The sequence below is a fragment of the Macaca mulatta genome, chromosome 5 (genome assembly GCF_049350105.2).
Source record: "Macaca mulatta isolate MMU2019108-1 chromosome 5, T2T-MMU8v2.0, whole genome shotgun sequence".
NCBI classification, from domain to species: domain Eukaryota; kingdom Metazoa; phylum Chordata; class Mammalia; order Primates; family Cercopithecidae; genus Macaca; species Macaca mulatta.
The window spans coordinates 40,780,059-40,798,466 of NC_133410.1; the positions used below are offsets into that span (position 1 = coordinate 40,780,059).

An 18,408-nucleotide genomic window follows, 5' to 3' on the forward strand; every position below is an offset into this window, starting at 1 on the left:
TCTACTAAAAATACAAAAATTAGCCAGACATGGTGGTGTGCGCCTGTAATCCCAGCTACTCAGGAGGCTGAGGCAGGAGAATTGTTTGAACCCAGGAAGTGAGCCGAGATTGTGCCATTGCACTCCAGCCGGGGTTACAAGAGTGCAACTCTGTCTCAAAAAAAAAAAAAAAAAGTCTTTTTGTCTGGCCAGGAGGAAGGCAAGGCAGGCAAGAGGGAGGTTAGAGGTGAAAGTTACCACAGTGATAACCATCACGTATCACATTCCTACTCCGCCCCAGGTGTAGTGCTAGATCATCCTTCCTAATCTTTACAACACACCTGCGATGTCATTATTGCTGTACCTTTACTCTAAAGTTCAAAGAAATGTCACCAGCTTTCCAACTAATAAGAGGCAGACTTGGTACTTGAACCTGGGTTTACCTAGCTCTGTGTCTGTGCCTTTTCCATTGTGTTACACTCTCTCCATTAGACCTTAGGCTATAGAATTGAATCTCAACACTTTCAGGAAATTTGTTTGGAGACAGTGACCTCTAAGGAGACCTAAGTTGTTAGAAAACAGACTCTCATTTAAAATGTACTAACTCAACCAAATTCAGGAAGTGGCCTTTATGAAAAAGGCACTGCTCCATGTAATATTTCTACCATGGCCACTATCAAATCAGGCTTCACATGGCCACACCTAACAAGTGATCATAGGAAAGCCTTAGAATTCTTTAATGGAATCTTTAAAAAATATGTCAGAGTGATTTCATTCATAATATGCAACAGAATTTCCTAAAGTGCTCTCCTCTCTCTCTTTCTCTCCTACATTCATTCTCTGTCTCTTTCACACACACACACACACACACACACACACAGACACACACACCCCTCTTATACTTGCCAACGCTCCAAAACCTCAAATCTTTGAGTGACCTCAAATCTTTGAGCCTCACACTGTGCTAGTTCTTGCCTTCCTTGCTTCTTACCCTTTTGTCTGCTATGACTAACGGTTAGCCCTTTCCAGTGCAAATCAATCCAGCTAGACTGGGCTCCTTTTGCCCCCGATTCTGATTCTGGACAACAAAGACTCAGAGACAGGAAGACAGAATTCTCATTCATGGGTAGGGGAGAAGGAAGGGCTTCGAATAAAAACTCTCATGTGTTTTTCCTGCTACCCTGTGTTCTCTGTAGTAGTAGCATGGTATGACCTGGACTCTCTAGGGGTCGTCCTCCCCTTCCTTAGGGGAACAAGTAAAAACTGGTAGCTGAGTGATGTTCTGTGTGAAGGAGGCATATTTCACTGAGGGAAATGAATAGACATTGTGAAGTTTCTCAGCCAAAATGGAATTTAATGACACACTTTCCTTTATCCTCATCCCTGGCACAGTATGAGAAACCTCGGTTGTGTTCCCACACCACACACAGAGGGAATGCTCAATTTGCTGCTCTCAAGTTTGATGCCAACGCCAAGCCAACATAGGAGTGGTGGTTAGCATTTTAGTAGGTTTAGCCATGAAAGACTACACACTGCAGGGAAAATCAGCAAAACACATGAGGTCTTTGGTGCATTCCACCTGCGTTCAATTGAAAGGTGGAATATGAACTTGTGGAATCTAAGTTTATTTACTGCCTCCCAGGTTAATAGAGCTTGTATACTGCTGGTTGAAACAGCCTTCACAGTTAGCTTGTAAAAAAAGTACAGGTCATCTTGTGTCCCTCATCTCATAATTTTATATGGCTCCCTACTGAATGTGGAATAAAATCCCAACACTTCAGAAACGTATTTAAGGCTCTTCCTGAGTGAAGGTAACATTTGAGTAACATTCGAAAGTAACATTTATCTCTCACTTTGTACATCACGCTTGGAAACCAGGGCAACAGATGATTCATGACCTAAACCAAAAGGCTTGACCACATGGTGAATACAGTGATAAAACTGTGTCAGATGGCGAGAGCAATTCTCCACTGTAGGTTGGACCGGGTGAAGGGGAGTTCTGATGCCCACTGGTGTAGGCTGGCTTTTGGTTGTTACTGATGTGCTTGGATCAGACCAACAAGTTAGTCCCCCTGCACATCTTTTGTGGGTATTTGGGAAGACTTAATAAGAATTTTTTGTCCCTCTACTCATCTTGTGGTTTTCTTATTTGGTGAGGGTTTTAGTTATCAATTGCTGTATAACAAATTACCCCAGAACTTAGTGGCTTAAAACAATAACATTTATTATCTCATAGTTCTATGGGTCAGGAATATGAGCAAGGCTTAGCTGGGTCTGTGGTTCAGGGTCCCTTACAAGGCTGCATTCAGGGTGTTGGTCAGTGTCATTTCCAGGCCAGAGTGGGGAGCTTAGAACTTCCGCTTCTAAGCTCACTCGTGGATATTGGCAGGATTCAGTTCCTCACAGGCTGTTGGCCAAAGCCATCCTTGGTTACTTGCCATGTGGGTCTTTCTATAGAACAGCTTAAGGGTTGCAGCTTGCATCATCGGAGTGAGCAAGCAGGAAAGGCCAGAGAAAGAAAGAGAGAGGGAGGGAGGGAAACAACAATCGAGATGGAAGTCACAGTCCTTTATAACCTAATCTCTGAAGTGATGTTTTATCAATTCTGCCTTATTCTATTAATTAAAAGCAAGTCACTAGGTCCAGCCCACACCCAAGGGGAGGAGGTTCCACAAGGGTCTGAATGCCAGGAGGAAGGGATCTCTGGGAGCTCTTTAGAAGTTTCTTGTCACAGTGAATGAAATGGTTGTATCCATCTATTGAGCAGCCAGGGCATGGATCTCTCATTCTCCTGAACATGGGCTCCTTGTGCTTATAGGACTTTAAAGATAACACAGTTTTCCTTGGACAGCCTTTCTTGCATGAAATCCAAGGTCTTTTTTCTAATTTTCTTCTGCACATATACACCAAATAGAGATGATGTGTTCTCTCTCATGCCTTCCAAGTAAAAATCCACTTCAAGACATAATTCCTGCCTTTTAGGAGACTACTTTCTAGAAGGCAAATGTAGAAGAGAGGTCAGATGTAAGGTAGACTGTGAAATGTTGATGAAGCATAACATGCAAGAAATACCAAGGAAGAAATTTTGATTTGTGATTAAGAACTTTGGAAGAGGTGGGATTTGAACAGGGCATCTACAAATAGTGAAGATCATGGAGTTAGAGGAAGAAAAACTAGCTTCAGGGCATGGAATGAGAAAGGCTCTGAGTCAGAAGAACCTGGGTCTTATCTGGAAATGGCTATCATTTGCATTATTTGCACTGGGTCCAGTGGCTGCAGCTGGACACAGAATCCCTGAGAAAAATCCATGCTTGGAAACTGGACCAGGAATAGTAAGCTGAGACCAGAAATGCCATCTGGGGGTGTTTGGACTCATTTTTTGTGCAGTAAGAGCCACTGAAAACAAGGGAATCTTGTGTTCCAGATAACTGAGGTGGCCGTGTAGAAAGCTGATTATGGTAAGATACCAGCAATAAAAGTCAAGTAGGAGATAAGTAGTCCGAATGAGAGAGGATGAACACTTAAACCTTAGTAGAAGCAGTGGGATTAGAGATGAGGAGACAGGATTTGCTTTTCACTAAATGTAATATGCCATCAATGATGAGACACACCATTTTTAAAAATTATAGCTCATTTTAAAAAGCTGCTAATTCAATGATGACACAATGCTAAGCCACTAGCAATGAAAAATGCATCTTTATTTCAGAGGTTAAAAAAAGTGTACATCTTAGAACTGATGAAATACAACAGATAATCTTAGGAAGATGACATTTGCATTTTGGACTTGAGCAATGTGGAGGATTCTGATGCCATTAATAGGAATCATGGGAACATGGGAATGAGAAATGGGTTCCAAAAGAAAAGATGCATTCTCTTTTGGATATATTGAGTTGGCTATCTCTAAAAGATATTCATGTGCAGATGTCTGGCAGACTATTAGAAATGCTGGTTTGGAACTCAGGGAAAAAGTTACAAAAAAATTGGACTAGGTTAATGAATGGATTATTTTGAAGTTAAATCCTTATGCTTAAGTGTAAATGAAGACTTTTTTTTTCTATAACCACAAGCTATGAAGTTCCCCTCCCCCTTCAAATTATAGTATTGTCTTTGGAGTGTTTGATCCACATTGGCAGGGATTGGGAGAAGGGAGTGAAAAAAAGGAGTTTGAGACTACAGGAAAAGTCATTAGCAATTGCACTTAGAATTGAAAATCATGACAGAAAGACCAGTGCAGTGGCTCTTGCCTATAATCCCAGAATTTTGGGAGGCTAAGGCAGGTGACTGCTTGAGCCCAGGGGTTCAAGACCAGCCTGGCAACATGGCGAAATCTTGTCTTTACTAAAAATACAAAAAATTAGCCAGGCATGGTTATGCATTCCTGTAGTTCTAGCTACTTAGGAGGCTGAGGTAGGAGAATCACCTGGGCCTGGGAAGTCAAGGCTGCGAGCCGTAAATGTGCCACTGGACTCCAGCCTGGGTGATGGGAGTGAGACCCTGTCACAAAAAATAAAAAAGAAAGATTTTCATATAATTGACAATTCATTGAGATATCATGTCCACCCCATCTTGTACCCTGCAGCCTCTCTTATACTAACCCTGATATTTCATTCTTAGTACTAGATGAGTGTATTAGTTTGCTCTGATGGCCATAACAAAGTACCACAGATTGGGTGGCTTAAATAATAGAAATGTATTTTGTCAATTCTGGAGGTTAGAAGTCTGAGATCAAGGTGTGAGCAGAGTGGGTTTGTTCTAAGGCCTGTCTCCTTGGCTCGCAGATGGTTGCCTTCTCCCTGCATCTGCACATGGTCTTTCCCCTGTATGTATCTGTGTCCGTATTTTGCCTTTTTATAAGGACACTGTCATATTGGATTAGGGCCCCCTCAGATGACCTCATATAACTTAATTACCTCCTTATAGTCACTACAGTCACATTCTGAGTTAGAAAGGGTTAGGAGTTCAAGATATGAATTGGGGGAGGGAGGAGGAGACAATTTAGCCCATAACAGTGGGTTAGCCAGCTAAGCCCTTAAATTCTTATTCACATGTGTTTTGAATGCCTAGACTTGCTAGCTGAAGTCTAATATCCTCTTTCTGCACCACAAACTATTTTTCCAAATTTGTTTCCATAATTATTCTGTGTCTCTGCCGAGGTAGAAGGTTATATATAGCAGTGCTGTAAAGCTTTTTTCCCCCCTTCATTTTTTTTCCCTTTCCTGTTCCCGAAAAAAAAAAAAATGCCATTCTTTGAAGAAAGAAACCACTTGTTCTCCCTTATCTTTCATTGAGCAGCATTTAGCAGAATTTGTGACATTACATCAGTTCCTCACTTTTTTCCCTTAGGAATAGACCTTCAATTACAAACTGTGAGCAAAAAATATATAATAGCAGGAAACACATATTTCAGCCGAAGTCTGACTTCTTTTTTTCCATAGTTATAACTTACCTAGAGGATAACTTTCTGCGGAACTAATTCTTAGCATGTATTCCAAACCCAAGTTTATAGGGATTTTATTGTTTGACAACAGGAAAAAAATACCACCAAATATATGAAAGTATCATTTGAAAGAGGAGACCATGCTAGGCTGAAACAGCACTTCTCTTAAAACGTGCCTTCCTCTGGATTGTTTTTATAGGAAGTTTGCCTTGGCAAGCATTTCAAAAGAACTCACTAGTCACCTCTCTTGTAATTAGCTGGCTTTCTGCTAGAATCTGAGGTCTACCTTCATCTCAAATGGGTGCAAAAATTACTTCCTCTCTGTCACTCTGTCCACAGTATAAAATACTAGATTCCTGAGTAGCTTGATATCTAATTTTTCCTTTCTATAATTTAACTATATTCAGTTTAAGGTTTTGATTGAACTTAAACATAACATTAAAAAATGGGATGATCGATATAATGTTATAGGAGTGGTCGTTTCCCTCTTTTCCCTCAGGGTTAAAAGAATGGTACTTTTTCCTCACAAAAATCTATATCTCCAGCCATGGAAAGAATATCAGACAAACCTAAATTGAAGGATATTCTATAAAATACCCGACCAGTATTCTTCAAAACTATCAAGGCCATCAAAAGCAAGGCACGTCTGAGAAACAAGGAAAGTGCAGAAAAAGTTAAGGAGACATAATGCTTAAATATCATATGGCATTCTAGATGGGATCTTAAAACAGAAAACGCATATTAGGGAAAAACTAATGAAATCCAAATAAAGCATAGATTTACTTAATAGTAGCATACCAGTGTTTATCCATTAACTGTGATAAATGTACCATAGGAATGTAAGATGTAAGACATGACTTATACTGAAACTCTGCATATTATCTTTGTAGCTTTCTATAAATCTAAAACTATTCTAAAATAAAAAGTTAACTTAAAATAGGATGAATGACAATAAAGATAAAAGAGCATAATGCAAGGAAACTATGAAATAGGCAAGGAAATACAGAAGTTATTAATAAATATTAAATGTCAGCCTACCGCTTGATGTATTCGTATCAATAAATGGCAGGATACCAGTGAGTCCATTGGCATATTAATCCAATAAACTTTTATAAATGATGAATTGGTTGTAAACATTGTGTTTTATAGCATTTGAAAATTCCAAATGGTAACTCCGCACACGATGCTTCTGCTCACATATTTCAGCATCCTGTTTTTAGAATCTGCAGAAAGAAATATTTCATGTCCTTTAGGGAGGTTTAATAAAAAGCAACAGGTGGAAAATGGATTTTGCAGTAGCATGAACAGCCATAACCATAAATACTAGTACCTCGGAATTATACCAGCAGAGGACTGTAAACACATTAATCTCCCAGCAGTGCAGAAATTCCATTCTCAGATGTCATCTCAATTTCAGGCACAAAGATTGAATGCCTCTGTTTAAATTCAAAACACTGAATGGATATGATGATCCTTTATTTTCATGGGGATTCATGGAGTGAGTTTGCCAGTTTCCTCATCTATAAGATGGGGTTGATAAATCCCATCTCAGTATTCTGGGATTAAATGAGATGATATACATAAAATACCTAATATGATAGATAGTACACAGGATTTTTTTTTTTTTTTTTTTTGAGACGGAGTCTCGCTCTGTTGCCCAGGCTGGAATGCAGTGGCGGGATCTCAGCTCACTGCAAGCTCTGCCTCCCGGGTTCACGCCATTCTCCCACCTCAGCCTCCGAGTAGCTGGGACTACAGGCACCTGCCACCACGCCCGGCTAGTTTTTTGTATTTTTAGTAGAAATGGGGTTTCACCATGTTAGCCAGGATGGTCTCGATCTCCTGACCTCGTGATCCACCCGCCTCAGCCTCCCAAAGTGCTGGGATTACAGGCTTGAGCCACCGTGCCCGGCCAGGATGTTTTCAATAAATGGTAATTTACTACTTATTATGCCCATGAACATTAGCAGGGCCTTGGAATCTCAGAACTAGAAGCCACTTGGAGATTTACTTTTTGAAACACTATTATTTTACAAACAAGGAAACTGAGACCAGAAAGCAGTGACTTGCCTGGAGTCAGGCAGCAACTTTGTTTCAGAGTTGGGACTTGAGTCTTTGTTCCTCAGGTCCCACTTGGGTGCTTTTTCCAGATTCAGATTTCCTGACAGTACTGCAAACCTACTGTGTGCTAGTGGCTGACACAAAGCTCTCTGCAGAATTCCAATCTTGGCATCTCTACCTCTGAAGATGCCATTCCCCTTCCTCAGAGGGAACGGGCTTCTCCGCCTCCCTCTCCAATAGGTGTGGCAATCAGCTCTCTTCCAGTTCCCTTTCACTGCATCAGCATTTCAGCCACTGCAGCCTGCTTGTGGACAGAGCAGGGTTGGCAGTGGTGACGACTGTTTTGGGAAAGGAAATGTAAGGGCATTTCGGCTGCCGTGCTGGGGCTGACTAGGAGCACACAGGAGACATGCCCCTCCCATCTCCCAGAGTGGGTCGGCTGGAGTTCATTGTGGAGTGTGAGGACAAGTGGGGGTAAGTAAAATACGTTGTATAAAAAATAGATGCTTAGGGGTATCCATGATGGAAAGAAGGAAGCTATTTAGACTTTAAAACTTGGTTTAAAAAAAAAAGTTACTTTTTATTCACTTATTAGTATGGCAAAAATAATATGAAAATTACTTTCCTGTGGATTCATCTTGTCCTTTGGTAACTGTTAGCACCTGTTGCTTTTAATTAAGCTTTTCCCACTTTAAATTCCCTAAGGAAAGCATTGTTTTTTATTTTCCGGTATGTGGTAGAAGACACATAACTCTATTAGTTTAGTCAAAATAAAAGGGATTTTTGAGAATTTTGAGAATGAAAAGCAACTTGGCTACATTTTTAAGATGTGGTCTAGCAGCACTTGGTGTCATGGGGGAGATGTGGCTGCATTCATGGGGGAGCTGCTTCACCTGAGCCCCGGCCACATTCTGCTCCTGACTCTACGGCCCCCTTTGCTTTTTAAAAACTTCCGTATCTTAAAATGAGGATGGAAAGAAGTGAGGAGGACAATGGGGAGGCAGGGAGGAGTCTGGAGGGAAGGGCTGCGTCTCCAGCCTTGCCCACTTAGTCCTTGTCCTTCAAAGTCACTATTTACTGCAGGCCAGGAAAGGAATGGGGGTTATTTCTGGACAATTGTGTCATAAAATCCCGTCAGACCTGTCTGAATGCTAAACGCTCCATGGCATTGGTTATCCTGGGGAAGAAAATTTTCCTTAGCCAAATTTATGAGACTGGGTTGAAAACCAGGTTGAAACAGAACCTGGCGAATCCCCATGGCAAAATGATTCATCTTGTGGAGTCGGAAAATCTATTTTTATCACCTTTATTCAGCCAGCTCCTGATTTTGATTCTCTCACTGAGCTACGGCCATTTCCTTCATGGTGCTGAATAGACCAAATGTCTCAGGAGTCTGAAACTTCTCTCCCCCAACTCCCAGTGTGGCTGATTCAGCAGCCCTGGGAAAAGGGGTTTGTCCTGTACTGCACGGGGTGGGTTCTGCACAAGGTGAAGGTCAAATAAAGCTGAGAGGCTGCAAGTGTTAGCAGCAGGCCTTTGACTCAGGAATCCTGCCTGAGGGTATGTGCCACTCTGCTCTCCTGCTCTCTCTGTAAGGTGACTAGAAGGTGACTGGGCAGCCGTTAACTCCTCCAATTTTGAAGACCTTCCCAAGGGAAGAAAGGGCAAGAATAAGCCACTCTCCTTATAGCTGCCTTTGCATCTCCTCAATCTAATCATCGGGCAGAGAGGGACTTCCTGGCATCATTGTATTCATTTTCCCATTTCCATTTAGTTCTATAACTATGCATTCCAGGCTGCTACATAGTCCCAGCTGGTTCTTGCTGGAGTCCCAGCTAATGCTGGGAGGAGTGGCAATTGCTTTCTATAATAAGAAAGTTGAAAGGATAAAGATATGGAAGAAGAACTCACTCTTGAGTTTCCTTTTCTAATGGATTCAGCATGCTTACTCTCTGGGAGCTATAACAAATGGTGATTAGGAAAGCAACAGGAATGTTGACTAGATAGGAACAGTGACCATGGCTGTTGGGAGCATTCCCTGCACCTGGTATATAGTAGGCACTCAATAAATATTTGGGAAATGAATGGCCAGGATACTGTTCCTCACAGGCTTCAGTTGGCCTTCTTGACAGCTCTCCTTCAAGACGTAGTATGCAGGGCAGCTGGGAGCTGACATTCTGGAGTGAGATGGCCTGAGTTCAAATCCTGGATTGGCAGCTTCTCAGTTGTGTGCTGATCTTTGGCACGCAGCACAATCATTTGTTTCCTTGTCTGTAAAAATGGACGTAAGATAGTAACTACCTTATATGGTTTTCATGCAGAGTAAATTAATTAACATGGGTAAAGAGTATAGATATTTTTTTCTTGTCATGTGGTTCAAGATATGAAGAAGAAGAAAAGCAGGAGTAGGAAAAGAAGGAGAAAGAGGAGGAGGAACTTTGGCTATTGGGATAAATTTGGGACCCTTTGAGATTTTGGCCCTGCCTTTTAGGTGGAATAATTCCCTAAACCATGATTCAGTGATGTTTAAACCTTCTACTGTCCTATAGAGAGAATAATTTGAGAATAAAAGAATAAAATGGTCCAGACATGGTGGCTCATGCCTGTAATCCTAGCACTTTGGGAGGCTGAGGCGGGTGGATCACCTGAAGTCAGGTGTTTGAGACCAGCCTGACCAATGTGGCAAAACCTTATCTCTACTAAAAATACAAAAGTTAGCTGGGCATGGTGGTGGGCACCTGTAATCCCAGCTACTCAGGAGGCTGAGGCAGGAGAATCGCTTGAACCTGGGAGGTGGAGGTTACAGTGAGCCCATATCGCACCACTGCACTCTAACCTGAAAAGAAAAAAAAAAAAAGAATAATAAAATGGATTTCAGGGGGAAAATGATGACAAATTATTGCCACGAGTTATTGAACTCCTGCTCCTTGCCAGGTACTAACCATATTCAGTGTTGAAACAAACTGTCAGTCCTTGCCCTGATGGACGCTGCAGTTGACTCTCGAGGGCTGCTGGGCACTGTGAATTCAATGGTTCAGTGAACACAGCTGCTACATTCCTTGTTCTCTACCTTTTAAAAAGGAATGTTGAGTGGATCTAGAAGGATGAAGCTTCAAACTTAGCTCCCAACAGGGAACGAGGGGTAAGGAAGTAGGGAGAGATTTGTGTGTGTATAGAGTGGCAGACGAAGTCTAACTGTACAGCAGTATAAAGGCAGTGAAAGAAATGTAGACATGGTCATTGGATTGAACCATGAAACTGAAGGGAAATCCAAAGCAGTGATGTATCATCAACCTGCGAAATGTAAAGAAGCACATTAAGTAGTGAAAGAGTGAAAGAACCAAAGCAGTTGTTGTAATGATATAAAATAAGAGCCATAGCTTATTAGACCCTCAGAGTCCCAAAGCCCAACCTTGGGAGTATAGATTCAGGAAGGCTGGATTCCTTTGGCATCCTCTCTTTTCAGCTGTGGGTACTGCCACAGCAGGTGAGCTTGTGTTTGGTCCCTTTCAGAGCCTGGAGTCTCCCATCTCTTGGAAATACAAGGGTATGTATGAGCTACCAACTCCCATCTGGCTTAGATGGTCTGTGGAACATTCTATTTTAATTTGGTGAGTCCTTTTTTGACTCTAGAGTCTTCAACAGTACCTGCCCTTCACACCGTTCTCTCACCTTTGCCAGATCTGCTTTTGAGTAGCAGTTTTATCCCTAGATGTCTTATAGCCCAGACCTGGTAAATCACCAATGTGAATTATAGAATGGAATCATTTTTCATCCTGCTTTCATCCCAGTGGTGGATTAATTTTTTGGATCTCTGTTTTCTGTAAGCAGTCATTTCTTCCACAGCAGCCATCTGTGAAGAAACAGAGCTTACGAAATGACTGGGGCATGTTTTACATGGCTGTGCTCTGTTCCTTCTGTTTGATTCCCATGTAAGCTTTGGCAGTGATTTCCACAAGCATTTCTGTGGGAGGTGCTGGAGAATGACTTTGGTAAACAGCCCCTTGGCTATTGTTGGCTCTTTCCCTGCAAATACCATAAAGGACACAACTTGAAAAGTCGCTGTGGTTTCTGAGCCCCTCCTTGGGCCGATCCCAGGTCTGACATCTGAAAAGCTGAACTCAGCCATGCTTGTGGTAGAGCAGCGATGTGGACTGGGTCTGTGTTTGCCTGGCTTCTTCTGGGCCACTCTGGGATGGATGGGAGCTCTGACCATAGAACTTACTCCCCTCCCCTCATTACACATCCTGGGATTTTCACACTAGCCCTCAATCTGCTGGAGTCTTTTTAGATAGAATCTCATTTCATCTTCCCCATTTCCATTTCAGGTTTTCATTCCACTAAGAATGGAGTGGCTGGTTCCATTGAGAACCAGCCTTAGGAGTTCTCAATGTATAGATTTTATTTACACTGCTAGTGTTACATTTTGTTTTTAGGAATATGGAGAAGCTTAGGGAATTTTTGGACATATGTTTTTCTTTCTTTCTTTCTTTTTTTTTCCCTAATGGCCAAAGGATTCTGCTCTGAAATTACTCAATCAGGGTAATTAAGGACTAAAAAAATTTAAATGTGTGAATTTAATGGTAAAAACTTGAAGGAAAAACTACCTTCCTTATAGGAAGAAGAGAAAAATTGTTATAAATAAACTTGTTAGAAAGAGAAAACTGATTTACCAGCAACTGAACACCATTTTGTTTCTTGATTTTTTTTGCCATTAAATAGGCTATGCTATTTCCTGAAGTTGACCCATTTTCCTTGCTTCTGCCAACACTCCCTTAAGATAAGCATTTATGAAGTTTATTCCATGCTAATATTTCAATTGTTTCCAGAATCCGTCCCATCACAGCAGCTTCCATACTGCCAGGGATCTTGACGTCAGTATTTCCTGAAGTTAGAGGACGGTCTTACATGTATGTAAGTGCAGGTATCTATAGTAAGAGAGAACAACTTGCTATATAGTGCTTATATGAGTCAATGCCATTAAAGTGAAAATAAGAACTAAAAAAATTATAACATTGTCCTCACATTATTTTTAAAGCATTATCTGTTTTGATGCTGGCAAAACTGATTACCTTATATAATGGCCAAAGGAACTATTCACTTTCAAGAAATAAGCAACTAGCCTGTCTTTGTTTTCATCAGCGTGTTTTTTTGGTGACTAATATGTTGATTTGATGAAAGCTAATTGCACAAACTTGCGATTTGTGGGGAAGAAAGTAACACATTGAACTATGTCTAACAGATGTGGGTGTTCATTCCATTGGTGGATCCAGCACTTTCTTCCTCAATAAAGAGTATTTGTTCCTAAAATAACTGGTGTCCTTCAGGGCACAGAATGTCTAACTCAGCTAAAGGTATTTAATTTATATTATAAATGTACATATATATTTTATGAATTTTAATAGAAATATGTTAATTTATATTTATACATTTAAACATAAAAACATAAAATACATGAAATATGTTTGAGTGTATTGTTAGGGACATCTTTGGGCCCCTGTGGATATACTGTTTTTTCCCTAACATAACTTACATTTAAGAAAATTGTATTTTTTCATGAAATTTACTCAAGTAAGACTGTAGGCTGAGTTTAATGTATATGACAACTTAACTTTCGGCCCATATTGCACCAAGTTAAAGCTTTCTTCTTTGTCTTTGAGCACAAGAATAAAAGCTGGCATACTATCCGATAGACTGAAATGTGTCCTCACGGTCATTTTGACTACCTTATGAGCATGATTGATTGACAACATGTTGTTACTATCTTAATTCTTTGGTCTGAGTCTCAGCTCCTGTGTCAGACCTCTGAGTCCCAAACGTAGCACCACAGTCTGGGTCTTCACATCTTGGCCAGGTTTCTGTTAAAAAAACAAAGGTGCCTCTGTGTTATACTTTTATGGAGCACATGTGGTGTGTATTTATTTTGTGATAGGTTTTTATCACTTGGTAGAAAGATGTTACTGTATCTTAAGTGAATGTTCGTTTTCACCCCATTGCTCCACAGACCCTAGTTGTTTCTTTCCATGGGCGATGGATTTTTAGGAGAATGTTCATAAACCTGCTATGAAAATCTTTCTTCTCCAGATGTTTACTTCTATATTTTTATCTGAAATTCAACCTTTTCACCTATGGACATGCTTCCCTGCAGCAAATAACACGACAAACTCTTTGTCTTTATATTTCAGACTCCCCACCCATTCCCCCCTGCCCTGAGCCTTCTCAATTCCAAACCTATGATTATGCTGGATGCTTTACATGTTATGCTCCAGCTTGTAATGGGCCAACTGAAAGATAAACTGCTATTAAATACATCTATGACTCTTTTGAGCACAAATAGAGCTGCTGAAAGAGTTTAAAAACATAGTGACTCCTCGAAAGACTGTGAACATTCTTGAACCCTTTGAATCAAAGTGAATTTTCTTCACTCTCTGTGTGTGGGTATACACTGAAGCTTATAAGAAAGAACCTCAGTAGCAAGATATTTGAAGCCTTTTGTGTTCTTAACCCTGCAAGGTTTTTCTTGGCAAGACTTGAAGAAAATGTAGCTGTCGTCTATTTTCTGCTCCTGTTGAGGGGAGCAGTTGAGTCTGGGAGGCCTCTGATGTGTTGGGGAGAAGCCTGCAGAGTAGAGAAGAGCCCAGAAGCTCCAGGTGCACAGTGATTCCCTAGTTATTCCATTACCTAGTTACCTGGTTTTCTATTACCTAGCCACCTAGTTATTCCATTCCATTCAACCTCCTCTCCAAGCAAGGCTGGGTTGTTCTTCTATTTTGATCTTTTCTCATGTGTCTCTGTTGCTGTGGAGCTGCGACATCAAAGCCTACCCCAGACCACACGTGTCTTCTGTTGCCACTACGTTTCCCTCTGGACACTGGATCAGCCCTACTGCCATTAGGATGCTGTGCTTTCCAGGAAGCCTCAATTTATCTGTGCTGGGGCAGCTGCTGAGGACTACACAAGCTTCGCTGTCATGGGTTTAGCCTTCAGGGACTCCCCCACTTGCCTAAGTTACCTCTTGGGTCCTTGATTGAAACTCCAGTTGCCAAGTAATGAAGATACAGAATTTTGCATTGATCTCTCTTCCCTTTGCCATCTTACCTGTTTCCATTCTGAAAAGAACTGCTCTGAACTGGCAAATGCCTACAAGGGACTTCAGTGTCATAGGACAGGCTACTTTGACTCCTTTGTATAACCTCAGAGTCACTGCCAGTACAAGGGTAAAACAGATTTTGTTCATCGTACTCAAATTCAGTGTGATGTGAGCTGTTGGAATGCTAAGAAAAACTTAGATATTTTTAGCAAAAATGAAATATTTTGATGCCTATCGCTCACCTGAAAATTTTCCCAGATTGGCTATTTCTAGATTTTTAGCAGCTTCACAAAGGGGTATTGTGTTTGAGTCGGAAGAGAAAAATATTTTTATTTCCTGTCCTTGACGTTTAGTGGAATTGATAAAAAGCATCAAGGATCTTTGAGTTCTGGATCTCCTCCAAAAAAACACATTATGTAAGAAAGGACTTGAATGGTTTTTTCCTGTTTGTCAGTATGAGGGGAGAGTTACTGTGGAAAGTGAAGGGCAGTGATCAGCAGGATTGGAAAACAAAGAGCTTTACTAGAAAATCACAGCAAGGGTGATCAGGCAGTTACCCTATTATCTGGCTCTAAACTTAATATTGACATTGACAACCGCTTTTACATCCTCCCCCCAACATAGTTAACAGGCTCCTTACTCATTCCTGAGAAGGCACTGTAGCAACTTGAGTTGTAGGGTTGTTGGAACTACCTGATGTTTTATTAAATGGTTATTTAATCAATAAATGATTGAGTGATCATCTCATGGCTAATCAGAAAGTATTCATTAAAAAAGTCATAGGTTTAACTTTTTTAAAAGTCAAGTCAACGCAGAGCTTATGTATTTAAGCAGTTGGAAGACAAAATATTAATATGTTCGGTTAAGGATATCCATTTCATTTCAAACTTGGCAGTTAATTTTTTTTTTTGGCCATAGTTTACATGGTCCAACTGTTAGGTTGGTTAAATTTGCCAATATGAAATATTAACAATGGGGTGAATGCTTTATGAAAACAAATTGTTTCTGCTTGGTCTACCTGTTTATTCATTCATCAAGATTTCCCAGGCTCTGTCAACTGATTTCTAAGCAGACATTTGATGATATATTGTTATAGGAGTAAATAATATGTTACAGAAATAGAAAACTGCCTTCCATGTAGAGTAGAAAGAAGCCTTCATTGGTCTGTTTTTTTGTTGCTGTTGTTTTTTTTGAGATGGAGTCTCACTCTGTCACCCAGGCTGGAGTGCAGTGGTGTGATCTCAGCTCACTGCAACCTCCACCTCCCTGGTTCAGTCAATTCTCCTGCCTCAGCCTCCCGAGTAGCTGGGAGTACAGGCGTGTGCCACCATGCCCAGCTAATTTTTGTAATTTTAGTAGAGATGGGGTTTCACCATGTTGGCCAGGCTGGTCTCAAATTCCTGAGCTCAAGTGATCTGCCTCCCTTGGCCTCCCTTGGCCTCTCAAAGTGCTGGGATTGTAGGCATGAGCCACCGTGCCCAGCCTGTATTTTTTTTAAATAAAAATAATCCTTGGATAACTGTTTGTTGTTCTGTTACACTTGTCTATCTATAGAATGAAATCAATGTGTTTTTTTTTTCTCAACTTTCTTCTTTTTTATTCTTCTTTAGCCCTTTAGCCCCATCATCCCATCTCTTTGTTCCTAAGTCTTTCAAATGCTTTAACCACACTATTTTCTTACCTGATTCTCTGTTCCACCTAGCATGTTATTCCAGGCAATGAATGTGTTGCTTCCCCTGTGATAGATTATGGCACTAAAATAGTAATGAGCTTTAGTACAATAGGAGCAAAAATTACTCTCCTAGGTAAGCCCCATTCTTCCCCTAGCTCATTTCAGTGTTCCATTAGCCACAGAAATGCCAAGGATTCTACATACCTACATATATATGTATATATGGAGAGGGAGAGAGACAAGCAAGAGAGAGAAAAAGAGAGAGAGGTTGAGACCGAGATTGAGACAGAGAGAGCTATTTCCCTGTCAGTTCTTTATTACTGGAAGGGTCAAAGATTTGCAAATGGAGATTTTTCTTTACATCTTCTTCTTCCAATTATCCTTTTTTGTAAACAATGTTTATTTTATTTTTAATTGACAAGTAATAATTATATATATTTCTGGGGTACAAGGTGATAAGGTGCTCTTATAATGTCTATACAGTGTGGAATGATCAAATCAGGCTAATTAACATGTCTGTCAACTTATTCTTTGTGGTGACTTATTTCTTTGTGGTGAGAACATTTAAAATCTACTCTTCACACAGTTTTGACATATATATTGTTATCCGCTGTAGTCGCTATGCTGTCTAATAGATCACTAGAACATACTCCTCCTGTCTAACTGGAATTTCATGTGCTTTGACTAATATGTCACCTTTCTCTACCCACCCCTTACCTCCTCCTCAGCCTCCAGTAACCCCCATTCTACTCTCTACCTCTATGAGTTTGGCCTTTTTAGATTCCACATATAAGTGAGATCATGTGGTATCTGTCTTCCTGTGCTTTTTATTCTTTTTTTTTTTTTTTTTTTTTGAGATGGAGTCTTGCTCTGTCACTCAGGCTGGAGTGCAGTGGCACGATCTCTGCTTACTGCAAGCTCCGCCTCCCAGGTTCACGCCATTCTCCTGCCTCAGCCTCCCGAGTAGCTAAGACTACAGGCGCCCACCACCATGCCCGGCTAATTTTTCGTCTTTTTTAGTAGAGACGGGGTTTCACCGTATTAACCAGGATGGTCTCCATCTCCTGACCTCGTGATCCGCCCGCCTTGGCCTCCCAAAGTGCTGGGATTACAGGCGTGAGCTTTTTATTCTTAAAGATATCAACTGCAGAGCCCCAGCTTCATCCCCTGTCTTAGCCACTTCCCAGCCCAGGGTGACCTTGGGCTAATAATTTAATTTTACTCTAAGTTTCACATGTTTTCATCTGTAAAATGATTAACTATACTACTGACCATAGAAGACCATTGTAAGGATTAAATGAGCTAATATATATAATAAAATATACAGATATTATGAATATATATGCATACATAATATATACAGATATATACAGATATATGTATATTATATATCAATGTATAATAGTATACATATATACATATATAATATATACATATACATTATAAATATATACATAAATAATATATAAATATATAAAATATAAACATACATATATACACATTATAAATGAATACAATATAATATACATTATAAATATATATAATGTTTTATAACATATAATATGTGTGTGTGTATGTATATATATATATAAAACAACGAGTACATTTACCTAGTGCATGGTATGTGCTCAGAAAAAGATGACTGTAGTAATGGTGCTGGTACAGGTGTTAATGTCATTCCTATTCTTCCCTAAACCTCTATTTTTCCATCTATTAAATGGCATAGTAATAGTACTTAACTCATTAATTTGTGAGGAATAAAGGCATATGGATCAACGTAGCATGTTGCCTGGCACATTATAAGGTCTAAGTGAATGGTGATGGATACTTCTTCAATGATACAGATCATTGTACTTCTTCTTTTTATCCCTACCCTTTGTTTAAGGCTTATACTTTAATCCATAATCTTACCATGAGGCCCTGAAATTACACTAGTCTAGTCAATTTGAGCCAGTGATTTGCTTTCTTCATTTCTGTTTCTCATTTGTAAAATGAGAGTGTTGAACTAAGTACTCTGAATAGTTTCTTCCTCTAAAGTATTTTCACAACCATTTTATCTCACTCAACTCATTTTAAGAAATACTATTAGTTTAGTAAGGTTTTTGGTGGAGTGGGGGCAAAGAGGCTCATCCAAGAGAGCCTCTTTGGTTGTTCAGTCAGTTTTCTGTT

General features: G+C 40.2%; 1 protein-coding gene across 41 annotated transcripts in view; it reads left to right on the forward strand.

The window, feature by feature from the left end:
* LIMCH1 (LIM and calponin homology domains 1) overlaps positions 1 to 18,408 on the forward strand; it is a 342,574-nt gene that overhangs the window by 171,308 nt on the left and 152,858 nt on the right. For 11 of the 41 annotated variants that reach the window (XM_078003340.1, XM_078003341.1, XM_078003342.1 and 8 more), the window contains exon 1: positions 7,713 to 7,951. The exons of the other annotated variants lie outside the window; for them this stretch is intronic. The gene's annotated coding sequence lies outside the window, so the exon portion shown is untranslated. Of the gene's footprint in view, positions 1 to 7,712; positions 7,952 to 18,408 lie in introns of those variants that run through there. 41 annotated transcript variants of the gene reach the window in all.